General features: G+C 50.0%; 1 protein-coding gene across 1 annotated transcript in view; it reads right to left on the minus strand.

The window, feature by feature from the left end:
* Positions 1-17,855, minus strand: part of MAP4K5 (mitogen-activated protein kinase kinase kinase kinase 5) — a 577,489-nt gene that overhangs the window by 136,312 nt on the left and 423,322 nt on the right. The window lies entirely within an intron of this gene.

Raw genomic sequence — 17,855 nt, forward strand, 5'->3', positions numbered from 1 at the left:
GATTGTTTGAGACGTGTGTTGTGCGCATTGTTGGTACGATGTTGCTTGTATAAGCCAATCGTCCAGGTAAGGGTACACATGGACGTGCTGCCTCCTGAGATGTGCTGCCACGGTCGCTAAGGATTTTGTAAACACTCATGGAGCCGTGGTAATCCCGAATGGCAAAACCTTGAAATGGTAGTGTTGAACTTCTATTGTGAACCGGAGGTATTTTCTGTGGGCTGGATGGATGGGTATGTGGAAATACGCATCTTTGAGGTTCAGTGTTGCTAGGAAATCCCCTTGTTGTAGCAACGGGAGCACTTGTTGTAACGTGATCATATGAAAGTGCTCCAACAGGATGTATTGATTTAGGGGTCTGAGGTCCAATATTGGCCTGAGAGAGCTGTCCTTCTTGGGAATAAGGAAATATCGGGAGTTCACTCCCTTCCCTTGCTGTTGGAAAGGGACTTGCTCTATGGCCCCCTTTTCTAGCATGCAATTCACCTCTTGTTGTAATAGGGTGATGTGTTCTCTGGACATTGGACGATGTCTTGGTGGTATGTTTGGTGGTGTAGAAGTCAGTTCTAGGCAGTAGCCAGACTGGATAATTTCTCTCACCCACCTGTCTGTGGTAATTGTGTTCCAGACGGGTAGGAACTGTTGTTGTCTGCCTCCGACCGGTGTTATGTGGTCTGGAGGTAGTGTGATAGAGTCACTGTTTTGAGGCAGTGGAGGCTCTGGTGCTATTGCCTCCACGTCCTCTTCCCTTGGTATTGTTACCTCTGTAGCCTCCTCTGGTGGTGTGCTTAGCAAAGGAACTTTGTGCGTTACCTTTATACGAGGCCGTTGTTTGTGAGGTATGTCCTGGTGTGTTTGCCCTATATGAGGAGCGACGAAAGGAGCCCCTTTGTTGCTGAAACTGCAATGCCCCCATAGATTTTGCTGTCTCTGTGTCCTTTTTCATTTTATCCAAAATGGTATCGATAGCAGGGCCAAACAGAAAGTCCTGGTTAACAGGCTGGTTAAGGATAGTGGACTGTACCTCATTTTAAAACCAGAAATACGCAGCCATGCATGTCTGCGGAGTAGAACGTTAGTGTTGATTGACCTAGCTGCAGTGTCTGCTGCGTCAAGCGCGCATTTGATGGAGGCGTTTGTTATGAATTTTCCCTCCTGTATGAGATCTTGGGCTTGTGCTTTGGAAGGCTCAGGTAGGTGTTGCATTAGGGTCTCTAGCTGGTCGTAATGTGCCCTGTCGTACCGAGCCAGTAGAGCTTGTGTATTAGCTATCCTCCACGAGTTGGAGGCTTGTGCCGCTACTCTTTTCCCTGATGCCTCTAGTATCTTTGACTCTTTGTCTGGGGGAGGTGCTTCCCTGGTTGTTTGGGAGTTGGCCCTTTTACGTGCGTTGGCCACTACCAGTGAATCAAGTGGTAACTGCCCTTTGATGTAAGTAGGGTCTGTAGGGGCCGCCCTATACTTTTTCTCTATTCTGGGGTTGATTACCTGTGCCCTGGCTGTGTCCTTAAATATGTCCGGTGCATGTTTCAGAACTCCCTTTAACATGGGAAGTGTTTTGACACTTTTTTCAGATGTAGGAAAGGTGTCAAACAAGAAGTCTTCTTCAACTGGGTCATTATGCATATCCACGTTGTGGAACTGTGCAGCCCTATCTATGAGCTGATTAAAAACTACTGTGTCATCAGTAGGAGACGGTTTAGCAGGGTAAGAGGACATGTCAGGAATGGGATGGGTGTGATAGGGGTCAGTTGGCTCTTCCCATGGTTCCTGAGGGTCAGTGTTTTGTGGGAAGTCCTATTCAGGCTGTGGCTCATCCCTTGTGTTACCCTCGTCGTCCCCGTGATGAGAGGGAGAGTAAGGAATATAAGGATTGAAAGGAGTAGTAGGTATAATAGGTTGAAAAGGAATGAAGGGTCTAGAAGGAGAAGTCCCAAAGTCCTTTTTCTTCATTGGAATGGGGGACTGAGGTTCAAAGTCCAAAGGCCTGTTTTTCCTATGCAGGATGGTAACATTACCAGTCTGTGGATCAATAAAAATTTTTGCTTGGTCGTCTGAGGGATCTGGGTGGAAGAGTTCTTCCTCAACAGTCCTGGGTTGAACCTTAGGCTTTGGTTTGTAGACTACTTTGTGTTTAGGAACCGGCTTTTTCGGCTCGGGCCTTTTTTCGGGTCGACTGTCTTTCGGGTCGATGCGGTTTTTGTGCTACGTAGGCTTCTTCGGAGAAGTGGTATCTCCCAAGTCGATGTTTTTGTCGGTATCGATTGTAGTTTTTAGTTTTTTCGGCTTAGCGTCTTTCCCGGAGTCGATTGTCCTTTTTGGATCGACTGACGTCTTCGGATCCGGTGTTTTCGGTCCGAGAGGACGTTCTGGCTTGGACGCGTGCTTCAATACGGTGCCTTTTGTTGGGTCGACGTTTTTCGGTGCCAAAGGCTTGTTTGAGTCGGCGACCTTCTTTAGTTTCAGCGCCCTTGGGTTGCGTGGCCTTGTTCGGGTCGACAGCGTGTTTCGGCTCGACAGTTTTGGGCTGTGCGGCCTTCTTGGGGTCGACAATCTTTTTCGGCTTGACGCTCTTTGGCTGTACGGCCGCCTACGGATCGCGCCCTTCGGGTCGGTGACCTTCTTTGGCTCTGGAACCTTCTTCGGGACGATGTTACTGGGCCCTGGGGTTTCTGAAGGTTTCGGTTTTGGAGCAGAGCCGGATGGCGGGGCAATCAAAACTTTTTTATGATCTTGGCTAAGGCCTTTTGGCGATGCCTTAACCGGAGCCGTTGTCATTGGGGTAGATGGTGTCGGGGGCAGGTTACTCACAATTTGCCCCGGCGGGATCTCGTCATCGGAGTCTGAGTAGTCCTCTGTGGTGACGATCTCTAGGTCCGAGACCGGTGCCTCTTGTAGTTCCTGGTCGTCATCGAAGATGTTGTCCAGGTCTGGTGCCTGTCGCTGCATTTCTTGCCTGGCTGCAAGTCGGTTCGGAATATTTTTCTTGAATCCAAACTGTTCACAGACTGGACAGCTTTCCTCTTTATGATCTGGGGAAAGGCACTTGTTGCATACTGAGTGCTTATCAGTAAGTGGGAACTTGGCGTGGCATTGCGGGCACCTTTTAAATGGGCTTCTTTCCATCGACGGTCGGCTCACTTGGCGTCGAAAGGCCCAACGGCCCGCGTCGACGACCAGATCGAGTAAAGAGGTACCGATCGAGAACAATACCGTCGAACCGAAGGCCTTTTGGCCTTTAGAAAAGTTTTGTTTTCGCTTCCGAAGTTGGAGTATAGGAGTTTGCATCCGAACCCAATGGCAGAAAAAAACAATCTGAGGGTGGAGAGGATGCCCATGCGCACTGTAGTCCAAGGGAGGAGTCACCTATCTCATGATACTTCGAAAACTCTTCCAAGACAACAAGTGCAATCATCTGGACTCAACACTAGGTGGCGATCTATGCACAAGATATGAATTCAGCAGCCCACATGCCTCGAAAACATCTTATCAGCCGGAATATCCTGGACTTGCTGCTCAGGAGGATAGGCCCTACACTGCACTGTTTCCAGAACAGCTTTGATGAAAGGAAGCGTCTGAGAGGGAGTTCGGCACGTTGATCGTGAACCCAAGCAAACACAGGAGGTTCGCCTTATTCTGGAGGTGGGAGATGACAGCCTGGGGCGAGTCTGCCTTCAACAGCCAGTCATCATGATAGGAGAAGACTGGTACCCCGAGGGGTGCTGTTAAGGCCAAACAGATTTGTGCATGGATGCCGTCCTGCTGCTTTGAAGCTGGTGGAACACACACAAGAGGGGAGAGCCAGGCTTCCCCTATACACTTCAAAGGGTTCTCTGTGATTCAGAGAGCAGTCCCAAGGAAGGGGTCTGGGCACATCTCAGGAGGAGAGGAAGCTGATGAGGGAATCAAAGAGCAGGGACAAGGCCATGGGCTACCATTTTATTAAACATACCACTGAGGCTGACATCCAGGTGTGAACACTAGTCATTCCCTTGTCCTGTGTTGCGGGCTATCAGATTTGCAGTTGCACCTGCTTTGACAGACTGTTTTTAAGAGCAAGAGAGGGATTGGTCACTTCAAAACTTCAGACTCTGAATTACGTTTAGTTTCTGGAAATGGACTATAAGAAGGGGAGCTTGAGACCCCAAAATTGGTCTGCTGCCAAGCAGCCAAACGGGCTGTGCGAGGAGGGAAAGTTCAGCATGACTTCTGCCTGTGACCAGGGTTGAGGACCAAAGTCTGCTAGTCTCCCTGCTGGGTGGAGGGACATCACCCAGGGAATTCATGACCACCTGCCCTGGACCCCCATCACCGACTTTCTTGCCAAGCAAATGTACCCTGTGATGAAGAAGAATCAGCTGCTGCCACTCCAGTGCCTACGGAAGGGGCCCGCTCAAGTACTGTGGTCGCTCTGATCCTGCAGGTGCGGTGAAGACTGACTTCAGGCAAATCTGCCAGGAGGGAACTTGCTTGCTAAGTTAGCCCTGCAGCGCTGGAACATTGAGGATCTTAATATAGAGTCCGAGTGGACTCTTGAGATGCAGAATACCAGTGGTACATATCTTGGAATTTTCCCATTGGGAATGGGGAATAACCACTATTGCTTGGTGCGAGGAGGGAGTGGGACACAGGGAATTGCTTATTATACACTAGAGCCCTGACCTCATGGGAACTGTGTAGTTGTGTGTGAATGTTGGATTTACCTTTGTGTTAACAGCAGTATGATGAACAATAATTTATTGTATTCACCCCCGTTCCAAGTTCCCCCTCTGAGGGAGCAATGTCTGCTCGGACCACGTTATTCCGGAGAGTCCAGCACTGACGTGGTAACTGGCCAGTTTCTCAGAATCCATAGTAAGTCACATCAGGAGCAAAAAGGCCTCAACTGCCACAGTTGGGGCCAGTAACCTCTACTTGCCCTGTGGCCCTCTGAAAGAGGTTCTTACAACAGGTCACAACTGTTCTTGAAGGTATTTTTCCTAATTTAGCTACCATAAAGGGTTAGTGTAGAGATCGTCCAGATAGAGTCCTAAAGAGACTATGATCAAAGTGTATACCAAACAATTCCGAAATGCTAGATCCAATGCCTACAGAGGGTGCAAAAATGTGGCTTCTCTCTAGTGCTCAACGGAGATCTCATATTTTGTCTGTGCTACGTAACGACCTACTATCCTGCAACATAAAATCAAATGAATGCAGTGCTTAGTGTAGGTTTGCATGAAAGTTTGAGTATTCTCCAAACAAGGATTCATGTTAAACCAACCAACCTTTGCTGCCAAGTATCATTGTGTGGTATATGTTTTGAAACCATCAATCATGATTAATGACAATAGTTTTATTAACTCGAGTCTGAGCGGCGCATAGGCTTCTCTATGAGACATGCTGTATTAGAATGCACACTCGCCCATATGCACAGGAGCCAATGTGTAGGGTTTGTACCAGGACTGTATAGGATGTCTTTAAAGGCTTCTTTGAAGGGAAGTAGGGGTTCAGAAAAGGAGACTCCCAGCTGAAGCGCTTCCGTGGGCAAGTTAAGATCTAAGACCTCGGTGCCAAACACACCACCAATGCAAAAGAGACTCCCTCCTCCGTTGCCACTCTAGAATTAGACACCAGGCCAGAGTACCGTGAGGTGTCTAATCAACTGCCTTCCCCAATTCCTTGCACTAGTTGTCCTGTTCTTCATCTGGTTTCTGGTGACCATAAAGGTTCAAAGACCCCTCCTGTTGGTCGCCCTCACAGGCCCATCAAACAAATAATATTAAAGATAAGACAGGAGTATAACCCATAGACAACTGCCTCGCGGACATGCCGCCGGTCGCGCTGATCCATTCAGCGCCCATTCAGCACGGCTAATTGAAATGGCCGGCTTCAACACTGCTTTCCTCGGCAGATACCCACCGAAATACGGCTTAATCACATGGCCGACACAAATGCTAATTTGCAGCAAGCTATGCCCAGCAGCGAAGACACCAATTAACCGGTGACCCACTAAGCTGCCTCAAGCCTTTGAATTCTACTTGGTTACAAGGATTCCACTTCTTCAGGATCCTTTGAAGCACTCCCCAAATCAGACAACCAGTCCTGATGATGATCCGAAATGCTCCGGATCGAAACGCCGTCGACCCAACAGCCTGACTAACAGGCGCACTTCTCCTTAGTGGCTTTAGACTTGAACCAAAATTAATTATGCCCACTGTGATATCACTATGTCACATGCGCCGGTCTAGCCACTCACTGTAAATAGTCTGCACCTTATGCACAGTGCGCCGACTACGCTGTTTTTCTTTCACTTGCGTCGCCACCTGCACTATTTATTCACGTTTGTTGCACCAAGTTCCATGTGGTTGTCAATACATTCTATGCAGTGCTGTTCCTAACTGTATATATCCGACCTTGATATGATTGTTACCACATAAAGTTAAACAAATTATCTTTTGACATAAAAAAATGAGTAATCTCCTTCTTGCCCACCCAAGTAATGCTATGTGCATGCTATGTATAATTGTCTATTGACTTTCACCTTTCAGGACATTGTGTTCTAGTTGTACCACATCAAACAAATAAGGCACTGGCTCCACTTTGGGAAGCATGGGCATGATCGCCGCCAGAGTCTCAGCGTGGAACGATGTCTATCTGGCTTTGTGTCAGAGTACGGTATAACAATTGGGAGCAGGGGGGTTTGGGAGGTGTTCCAGAGGGGCTGAGCCACCCAAATATGAGGCGCAGGGCATCGTAGAACTCTTTAATCTGGGCGGGGTCGCTCTGGAAAAAATCAAGGTATCGCAGAAAAGACCCAGGTTCAGGTTCTGTTGACTCACGGGGCCTGTAGTACCGATGCGCTTGTGCCTTGTCAGAAGACTTCAAAGGGCACGATGAAGTCGAAGATCTCTTCGACTTCTTGTATCTGTAGGACTTACCCAACGACTTGGAGTGCAACGACAACATTCGGGAAGGGCTTGAGAAAGGTTCAGAGACCCTCTGCGCTATTGGGGCCTTGAGTGTCCCAGAGTCCACCAACGTTGGGTGGTGAGGAGCTTGTGGGAGCGCTCCCTCAGCACCTTGGGATGCATAGTGTGCAAGTCCGTGAAGGTCTTCGAGTCGTGGGCCCATTCCTTGCATCACAACCACACTAAGCAGGAGCCTGTCGAACAAGTTACTTACCTTCGGTAACGATATATCTGTAAGAAACATTAGTTAGTGTTAGATTCCTTACCTTAGAATATCCCCAGGCGTCAGTCTGGATCCGGAAACTTTTGCGTAGCAGTACCCCTGCGCGTCGGTAGGCGTCGTCTGCAGGCGTCCCCTGCGGCTCCGCGTCCGTCGTTGGCGTCGTGCGCCGTGATGACGTCGCTGGAGTATATAGACGCCGCCTCCGCGCGCTGACGTCAGTTCTTTGTACACAGCTTTTCCGCGCCAGAAAACGCAGAGCCATGAGAGAACCAACACTGGTGCCATTTGAAACTAGGGCCCTGAAAGGGATGTCCTTAACCCTAGGTATCAGTTCGCAGAACGGGGAGGATGGGTGGGTTCGGTAAGGAATCTAACACTAACTAATGTTTCTTACAGATATATCGTTACCGAAGGTAAGTAACTTGTTCACCTGAAAGAAACACGTTCGTGTTAGATTCCTTACCTTAGAATAGATACCCCAGCAATACCAACCCCGGTGGAGGGTCTGCGAACCAATACATTCCTACACCAGAAAGTCCTGGAGGACAGAACGGCCAAAGAAGCCATCCCTCCGGACTTGACTGTCCAGGCAGTAGTGCCTCGCAAAGGTGTGCAGCGAGGCCCACGTAGCCGCCTGGCAAATGTCCTGCAAGGGGACTCCCCGGCCCAGGGCAGTAGTAGCCGCCGTGGCCCGAGTGGAATGGGCCCTCAGCCCAACAGGACGCTCCTTCCGAGCCAAAGAGTAGCACGCTTTGATGCACAGAACTACCCACCGAGAGATGGTCCCTTCTTCGCACCCACGTAGCCAACAAACAGTTGGTCATCCACCCGGAACTGGTGTGTGCGATCCATATAAAATGAAAGCGCACGTTTTGGGTCCAGACGATGGAGCCGCTCTTCATCCTTGGAAGGATGCGGAGGCGGGAAGAAGGAAGGGAGGGTGATGGACTGCCGATGTGAAAAGCAGAAACTACTTTGGGCAGGAAAGAAGGTCTAGTCCTAAGAACCACCTTGTCAGGATGAATGGACAGGAAAGGGGGTTGGACAGAAAGAGCCTGGAGCTCACTCACTCTCCTGGCAGAGGTGATGGCGACCAGGAAAGCCGTCTTTAAAGTCAGGAGACGGAGAGGACAAGAATGAAGGGGCTCAAAGGGAGCACAAATCAAAAAGGTTAGAACCAGGTTCAAGTCCCACTGAGGCATCACAAACGGAACAGTAGGATACATGTGTGTGATGCCCTTCAAGAATCTCGTTACAATTGGGCACTTGAACAAAGAAGGCTGATCAGGAAGCCTTAGAAAGGCGGAAAGGGTCGAAAGGTAGCCCTTGATAGTGCCCAGAGCAGAGCCCTGCTGGGCAAGAGAAAGAAGAAACAGAAGAACCTCTGAAAGAGGGGCAGAAAGAGGATCCACAGCCTTTGCTGTGCACCATGCCACAAATCTGTTCCACCGACAGGCGTATACCGACTTTGTGGAGGGACGCCTGGCTGCCAGAATCACATCACAGACTTCAGGAGGCAAGTCAAATGGCCTCAACTGCCGCCGCTCAATCTCCAAGCATGGAGGTGGAGACTGGACAGGTTCAGGTGGAGGACCGTCCCCTGCTGCTGCGACAGAAGGTCCTCCTGAAGGGGCAGGCGGATCGGGGGACCGACTGACATGCTGAGTAGCTCAGGATACCAGTACCTTCGAGCCCAGTCCGGAGCCACAAGGATAACTTGGGCCCGGTCGCGCCTGATCTTCTTCAGCACTCTGGGCAGAAGTGGTATAGGCGGAAAGGCGTATAACAGACCGCAACTCCACTCGTGCCGAAAGGCGTCGCCGTGCGAGTGCCGTCTTGGAAACTCCAACGCGCAGAACTGATGACATTGCGCGTTCTCTTCTGTGGCGAATAGATCTAACTAAGGCTCTCCCCATTGCAGAAAGAGGCCTTGCGCCACGTCCGAGTTCAGACGCCATTTATGATCCATCGAGCACCGACGGCTGAGTTCGTCCGCCCTGGCGTTCAGAGAACCTGCCAGGTGTTGAACCGTCAAAGTCACGCCCTGACGTTCCAGCCATTGCCAGAGGCGCAGAGCCTCCTGGCAAAGGGTCCACGACCCCACTCCGCCCTGTTTGTTGCAGTACCACATGGCGGTGGTGTTGTCGGTGAACAACTGCACTACACTCCCGTTGACAAAGGGAAGGAATGCCTTCAGTGCTAGACGAATCGCCCGCAGCTCCAACAGGTTGATATGGAGCCGGGACTCCGCCGGAGACCAGATGCCTCTGATCTCTGCCTCTCCCAAGTGGCCACCCCAGCCCTGGAGGGACGCGTCCGTCACGACAACGTGCTCCGGTTGGGGAAGAGAGAGGGATCTGCCTCTGACCCAATCGCGGTCCGTAAGCCACCACTGCAGTTGTCTCGCAGTGCCCTCCGAGATCAAGACGTGGTCGGACAAGTTGCCCTGATGTTGGGCCCACTGAAACTTCAGGTCCCACTGCAGAGCCCGCATCCGCCACCGGGCGTGATGCACCAGAAGGATGCAGGAGGCCATCAGCCCCAGCAGCCGCAGCGTCAACCTGACCGAAACCCGGGATAGCGGCTGAAAGATGGGAATCAAAGCCTGTATATCCCGGACCCGCCGTTCCGGAGGATAAACCCGAAACTGCGCCGAGTCCAGAACTGCTCCGATGAAAAGGAGCTTTTGAGAGGGACACAGGTGTGATTTCGGCACATTGATGGAGAACCCCAGGTCGTGCAAGAGGTCTGCCGTCATCTGAAGGTGGTGGACGACTGTCTGGGGCGAGCCCGCCTTCAACAACCAGTCGTCTAGGTAGGGGAAGACTGAAACCCCTAACCTGCGCAGATGGGCTGCGACCACCGCCATCACCTTTGTGAACACCCGTGGGGCGCTGGTAAGGCCGAAGGGGAGCACGATAAACTGAAAGTGCTCCTGGCCCACCGTGAACCGCAGGTAACGCCGGTGGGCCGGCAGGACGGGGATGTGAAAATACGCATCCTGCAAGTCCAACGCTACCATCCAGTCTTGCGGGTCTAGAGCAGCCAAGACCTGAGCCAATGTCAACATCTTGAACTTCTCCTTCCGGAGGAAGCCGTTGACGTTCCGTAGATCCAAGATAGGACGTAGGCCCCCCTTGTCCTTCTTGGGTACCGGAAAGTAGTGGGAATAGCAACCACGCCCTACTTCTGGCCCAGGAACGCGCTCGATGGCCCCCTTGGCCAAGAGGGCCGTAACTTCCTCCTGCAGAAGTGTCAAGTGGTCCCCCGACACACGGTGGTTCTGCGGTGGCATGGCTGGAGGAGTGGTCTCGAAGGGGAGGGAGTAGACCCTTCGGACGAGTTGCAGCACCCACCTGTCCGACGTAATTGTGCGCCAGTGAGCGTGGTGATGGCGAACCCTGTCACCCACTGGCGTCACATGGGGCCGAAAGCACGGACTAGGAGGATTTGGAGGCAGATGCTGCGGGGGGAGGTGTGGCCTGACCCCGCCGTTGACCCCGACCGCCGCCACGGCGGTTTCCACGGCCGCCACCGCGTTGAAAGGATTGTTGCGGCGCGTGGCTGGCAGCACGTGTGGGGGCGCCCCTTCCTTGGCCACGAAAGGAGCGAAACGAACCCGTTTGCTGGTGCTGGGTCGAAAGACCCAAGGACTTGGCCGTGACCCTGGAGTCCTTGAAGCGTTCCAGCGCGTGGTCCGCCTTGTCACCAAAGAGGCGACAGCCATCGAACGGCATGTCCATCAAGGCATTTTGGACATCTGCCGAAAAGTTGGCGGATCTCAGCCAGGCGTGGCGACGAATCGCCACCGTCGTTGACATAGCTCTGCCCAGCGAGTCGGTCGTATCAAGACCACACCGTATGGAATATTTAGCTGCGTCTCGGCCCTCAGCCACAGCCTTGCCGAGCTTCGCCCGCACCTCCATGGGGCATTCTGGCAGCAGGTCCGCGACCGTGTCCCACACAGAGTGGGTGTAGCGGCCCAAGAGGCATGCGGTGTTGCAAGACCGCAGTCCCAGACTCAGGGACGAGAAGACCTTCTTACCATACTGGTCATACCTCTTGGATTCCCGATCGGGCGGGGCCGACGGGAATGCGGTCTGGGAGGTAGAGGCCTGGATCACCAGACTCTCGGGAGTGGGATGGGTGGACAGGAATTTGGGGTCGTCCGGACAGGGACGGTGGCGTCTGGCCACGTTCCGATCAACAGGCGAACCTGAAGCGGGCCTGGACCACGTGCCCAACAGAACGTCTGACAAGGCTTCGTTAAACGGCAAAAGTGGCTCCTGTGGGCATGACTGCGGTTTGAAGACCTCAGTGAGGATGTTAGGCCTCACGGCCGCGACGGGGAGCTCAAGGTGTAAGGCCTTGGCAGCCCTCATCAGCACCACTGAATATGCAGCTCCCTCCTCCGATGCCACGGAAGGAGGAGAGACAAAGCCAGGGTTAGGAGAGTCGTCCAGACCACTGGCGTCCCCCAAATCACCTGTCCAGTCCGGGTCATACTGGCACTCGCGTGACAGAGGGTCCTCAGACCCCTCCCAACCATTCCCGTACTCTTCATCATCTCCATACTCTGAGTCAACGATGTAGACCGGCTCCTCGGGGTTCACAGGCCCCATCGGCGTCGAGCCCGGCGTCGTTCGACGCCGGTCCGACTCCGCGTCCGGATTCGGGGAAGGAATGGGGACGGCGCCGCCCGGAGCCGGCACAGGAGAACCGGCGCCACGCGGGGACGGCGTCGGGGGTAACCCCGATGGACTCGACGCCGGGCCGGCCGGCAGGCCAGCCGGCGTCGACCCCGAAGGCCCTTGCGGCGCCGAAGCCGTCGGCAGCACCGGGGCCGGAGCACCCGATGGCGTCGAGTCAGGGACACACGACCCGCTAGGGCCTCCAGACGGTAGCACTGGGCCCGAAGGCGCCGTAGGCCCCGTCGGAGAACTGAGCGCCCTCATGGCCATGAGGAACGCCTCAATCTCCTCAGGCGTCGCACCGTGCCCAGGGACCGGAGGGTATGGGGCAGGCCGCGCCGGCGACTCTCGCGGAGCCGCGGGGTTGGGGTCACCCGATCCCCCGGCCGCGTCGCGCGAGCGTCGGGGGGAGTCGGGGGTACGATGACGACGCCCCGACTTCTTGTGTTTCTTACCTGAAGAGCCCGACGAATGGTGACGACTTCCGGAGCGTCCGGCGCGGCTCCGCGACCGCTCCCTCGAACGCTCCCTGGACCTCCGGCCGGACCGGGACCGCTCCCGATGCGGGGCCGACACCCGGAGCTCGAGCAGCTTGCGGGACCGCTCCCGTCTAGCCTTACTAGTCAGAGCCCGGCAATCGACGCAGGCGTCCACGTCGTGGTCGGGGCCCAGGCACCGGAGGCAGAGTCGGTGATGGTCCGTGACCGACATCGTGCGGTCACACCCGTCACAATTCTTGAAACCGGGCATCTTACCAGGCACCAAAAAGATAGTAGAAGTTTTAACAAAGTTGGTCAAAAGACCGGAGTACTGCTCTTCGGATCTGCGCTTACTGGCGCGGAAAAAAGAAGAACTGACGTCAGCGCGCGGAGGCGGCGTCTATATACTCCAGCGACGTCATCACGGCGCACGACGCCAACGACGGACGCGGAGCCGCAGGGGACGCCTGCAGACGACGCCTACCGACGCGCAGGGGTACTGCTACGCAAAAGTTTCCGGATCCAGACTGACGCCTGGGGATATTCTAAGGTAAGGAATCTAACACTAACGTGTTTCTTTCAGATACCGTCATTTACCGTCAGGCCACACATGTTTTGAAACATACCAGTTTAGTGGGCGGCATAACCTTACACCAGGAGAAAGTTTATTTATTTATTTTATTTATTTAAAGAATTTTATATATCGCTGGCTAGACCCGGAGGTATCAGAGCGCTTTACATGAGAAACAACAATGTAACAGAAAAAGTTCAACAATAACACAATAAATCCCCAAAATTAGGCAAAACAATTAGGAGGGGAGAGAAAGGAGAGAGAAAAGTAGTGGAGGGGGCAGGGGAGGTGAGAGAAGGAGGATAAGGGAAGAGACAATACGGAGAGACGGAAAGAAGTCTGTCTAAATACCGACTAGGTAGATGAAGACCAAGGAAGGAATCCATGGCCCATCTCACCTATAACTAAACCAGGTAGCTCCATCGGGCATCAGACAAAAAAGTTCAGTCTCAATACATTGAGAGAGGGGAGAAGGAGAGACATAAATAGAGGGAGGATGAGGTAGGAGACGACAGGATGGACGAAAGGAAGTGCAACAATGTGGTTTAACAGTATAACAGAAAAAGATCAACAATTACACATTACATTAAACCATCAGCAATACATTAGGAGAGGAGAGGGAGGAGAGAGAAAAGAAGTGGGGGATAGGTGAGGTGAGAACGTGAGAATAAGGGAAGAGACAACCGTAGAGACGAGAGGAAGTCTGTCTAAAGATCGACTGTGTAGGTGATGACCAAGGAGGGAATTCACGGTCCATCTATCCAATAGCTAAACCAGGTAGCTCCATCGGGCGTCAGACAAAGTAGTTCGGTTTCAAATGTCGAGGGAAGAGGTTCGCAGAAACACAGGATGGGAGGGAGAAATGGCAGAAAGACGAAGGAAAATCTGCCCAAAGACCAGCTGGGTAGGTGACGGTCGAGGGGGAAGTTCCAAAACCTATCTCCTCTATAGCTATCAGGTAGCTTCACCGGGTTATGGCCAAATATCTAGGTCTCAATGGGAAACATTTAAATAACATGGAGGGCAAAATAAAGGGGAGCGTAGATGGGAGGGAACAGGGAAGGAGAGAAAGGGAGGATGGGGGAGGAGACAACAAGGAGAGACAAAATGAAATCTGTCTAAAGGTCAACTGGGTAGGTGACGACCAAGGAGGGAATCCCCAGCCCATCTCCTCTATAGCTAAACCATATAGCTCCATCGGGCATCAGACAAAATAGTTCAGTCTCAATACACAGAGAGGAGAAAAGTAGAGATATAAATAGAGGGAGGAAGCAGGAAGAGACGACAGGAGAGACGAAAGGAAGTCTGGCTAAAGACCGACTCGGTAGGTGACGTCCAAGAAGGGAATCCCAACCGGTCTCCCTTATAGCTAAACCAGGTAGCTCCATCGGGCATCAGACAAAATAGCTAGCTCTCAAATGACCCGGGAAATTCACAGGTAAACAGGGTGGGGACTAGGGCAAGGACAGGTGAGTGCAAAGGTGTTGTGTGGCGCTGGATAGACCCGGGGGTATCAGAGCGCTTTACATGAGGCTCCACAAATTACAAAATTACATCAGTTACGATTCACATTTACGTCGAAAAAGGCCTGTCGAAAAAAGATTGAGGAGTAGCTCAGACCAGCTCAGAGCTAGCTGGAAGGGAAAGGAAAGAACCAAAGTCAACGTGCTGAGCTAGTGCCTATATAGACATAGCCCACGTCACTTCCGTTACAGACACGGCAGACGTGGAACTGAATATCACCACCTTACGAAACACAGGGGGCACTGCTCAAAAATCTTCCAGATCCAGTCTGACTCCTGGGAACAATCTAAGGTAAGGAATCTGCGTCTAGAAATCTTTATCAGATAGTTTTTTGTTCAGTTTAACAACCACTTTTTACCAACATACAATGTGAGGGGCTAGATTTATAAGTCACAACAGAAAAAACTAAATTTTAATGTAGGAAGCGATACAGAATGAGTACTGTGTGCACTGGAAATGTATACACCAGGTAGTTTCGTAATCTGTGATCCAAATCTTTATCATGACTGCAGACAAAAAGTAGGTGTATTATCCAAATGCTCAGGCAATTTATTGAAGGTCTTTCTAAAAATAGTGAAGCAAAGAGATAGTTTCATTTGTGTAAGCTAACCTGTTTGTACTAGAATATAACATTGAGGTGTCCCTTCCCCTTTGTCATATGTTTCTATGAATGGTAGGAGAAGTGCATTTTGGAGTGGGGTCAGAAGGACTGAGGCAAAAGTGAAATAACATTTCCTTTAAATTAAACCTCCTAACAAGTTTTAATTTTGATTAAGTCATAAAGATTTTATAATAACCCCCTCTAACTGGAAGTTCTCTACTATCTGGCAGGAATTCTTCATGGCAATTTATTGTTGTTATTTTCGACGCAATGTCCCACATTTAAATTGACCAATAGCAACTCACTGTAACCGAATCACCTAAGAAGAAAAAAACATACTTTTAATGCTTTCTATATTTGTTTAAGGATTATCATAAACAAGGTTTCTCATCATCTAGGTAATAAGTATATGTCCTGAATAAATCTTTCAAACTGGCAGCTGGGCAGAATGATTGCTGTAACAAAATAAAGATCCTGATGGCAAAAACACGTTTAGCATTTAGTGTGATGTTACCAACACCCAAAGCTTGGATAGACTGTGCAAAATTGGAAACTGACTAACCCTATATTCATTCAGGTCCTCTTCCTCACTGGCTGTTGTCTCTACTTAAATGTCACAATCGCTGTTTTTTAATAACTGCTTCCTCTGTGCTCTAAAGATGGTATCTATATACTCCGTTTTAATTATTATCCTTTCAATATTCTTGTTCTTCCCAGCTGTACCTTAAAATGCAAACCAATGTAAACCGCATGATAGGGGATTACAAAACGACAGAAATAGATTACTCTAAACAGAAAATAATTTTGGCTTACCCGTTAGGTACATCACTCATTGCAACAATGATCTTTATATCTTACCCGTTCAAAATGTAACACTACCCTCAATTTCATTTAAATAAATCATGTTTTTGCAGGGAAAGAATTATGGACACCTTTTCAAAATCTCAACAAAAGGGGATCTTAAGAACAGTGATGCTGAGGAGATCACTGGGAACATTTCTCAGTGCTCATTTGTGGCACTCCTTAATCAAGGTAAAGGTAAAATCCCTAACATGAGCAAATCCACACAAAAAATAAACACACCAGGCTAAAAACCTTTTTGTATGGAACGGGTAAACATTGTTTTTGTGAAATGAGAAAGTCAAGGGGCTTTGCTAAAATACACCTTGCAGCTTCAGGGGTCGATACATGCTGTGGGAATGTTTTGATAAATTCCCCCCTCCTCTGCGACATTAGGGGGTTCACAGTCTATGAAAGGTGCACGAGGAGTGAATTTTACCTACTAGAAGGCCCATGATTCATGCCTGTATCATAATTTTTCAAACACTGAACTCAGCCAGATCAGCACATCACCATAAAAATTGTCTGTTTCCACAACATGGGTAACAGAAAGGGAAACATCGCAATTAATGACTAAGGACTAAAAGCTCAACGTTCCTCTGCAAGGATGGAAAGAACCGACTCTAGATCTACTGTTGACAAAAAACATAGCTCTGATGTTCTCTGTTAAGACCAGCATATGCTCTGCCTACAAAGATATTGCAAAGTTGCAAACTGGTGATCAGTTTCCAGATCTTGAAAAGTGATATGGCATTCACTTTTAGGTAGTGTTATAGAGATTGTTTGCAGACAGGTTTAACCCTTGATTAAAGCATATCTGGTTTGGTGCCAAATTGTCCATAAGAGATTCCCACGAAAAGGGTGTCTCTGAACGATCACCATATATGGCCTGAACTTGGGGAGAAACGGAATGTCTAACAGCTCCCATGCTAGGCTGTTATATTGGGTCCATAGACGAAATTATTGCAACATTCGGAGAAAGCTGGAGACTCACTCTGGAGGCAGAAAACCTCTTCATTGAGTCTGAAACTGCTCCCATGAACTCCAGGAGCTACTGTGGAATGAGAGGTTACTTTCCACAGCAGAGTACAAATCCTAGTTAGTCTGTGAACAAGGGTATGCATTAATTGGAAGTGGGAAGCGGTTTGTGGGAGAGAATCAGACTATGATACAGATGTCCAATAAAGGACAACATAGCTCCTGTATTGGGCAATCCAGGCAAGGAAGAAATGGAAGCGCTCATGAACAGATGTGCTGCTACCACAAACATCAGCTTAGTGAAAATGTTTGGCACCAATACTGAAGCTACAAGGCAGCACGAGAAATTGGAAATGGCATTCTACCAATCTTGAAGCACAAATGTCAAAATACCTGTAGGGATTTGGAAATAAGAAGCTAGAATCAAAGATGAAAGTTGCTTCCTTTCAAAACACTCACCACCATAGCACAAGCCAAAAGAACTCTTGTTGCTGTTGAGGCTGAGGAGATATTACGCTAAGGAAAGAAGGACCCCTAAAGAAATGACAGTAAATATAATTGGCTGACTGACAAAACATTGAAGACACTCCACAATCCCTAATATTTTCTGACTGTGGATCACGTAAGGAACTGTTTGGGAGGTTTGAACGGCTGAAGTTGCATATATATCAGTCTAAATACAAAATAGTGCTCCTAATTAAGAATGGATGTTTCCACCCACAGACAAAAGGAAGGTATGAGTGGTTAATGTATTAGATATGAAAAATATTGCCAATTTGTTAAGATTAAGTACAAAGTAAGTAATGAGGGTCACATATTAAAATACCTTAATATCTTTTCCAAGTAAGTGCCGTTTTTGGGGGCTGGGACAGAAATTTCTAAGGAGCACACAGTAAGTACAAAGAAGTGTCTATAAACGGGGCACAGTGATAATTTTCAATTGAATATATTAGTTAGAAACCACAAGAGTTAGTAACCAGTACCTAAGATGTTGGAGT

The sequence above is a fragment of the Lissotriton vulgaris genome, chromosome 9 (assembly GCF_964263255.1).
Source record: "Lissotriton vulgaris chromosome 9, aLisVul1.2, whole genome shotgun sequence".
Classification (NCBI taxonomy): domain Eukaryota; kingdom Metazoa; phylum Chordata; class Amphibia; order Caudata; family Salamandridae; genus Lissotriton; species Lissotriton vulgaris.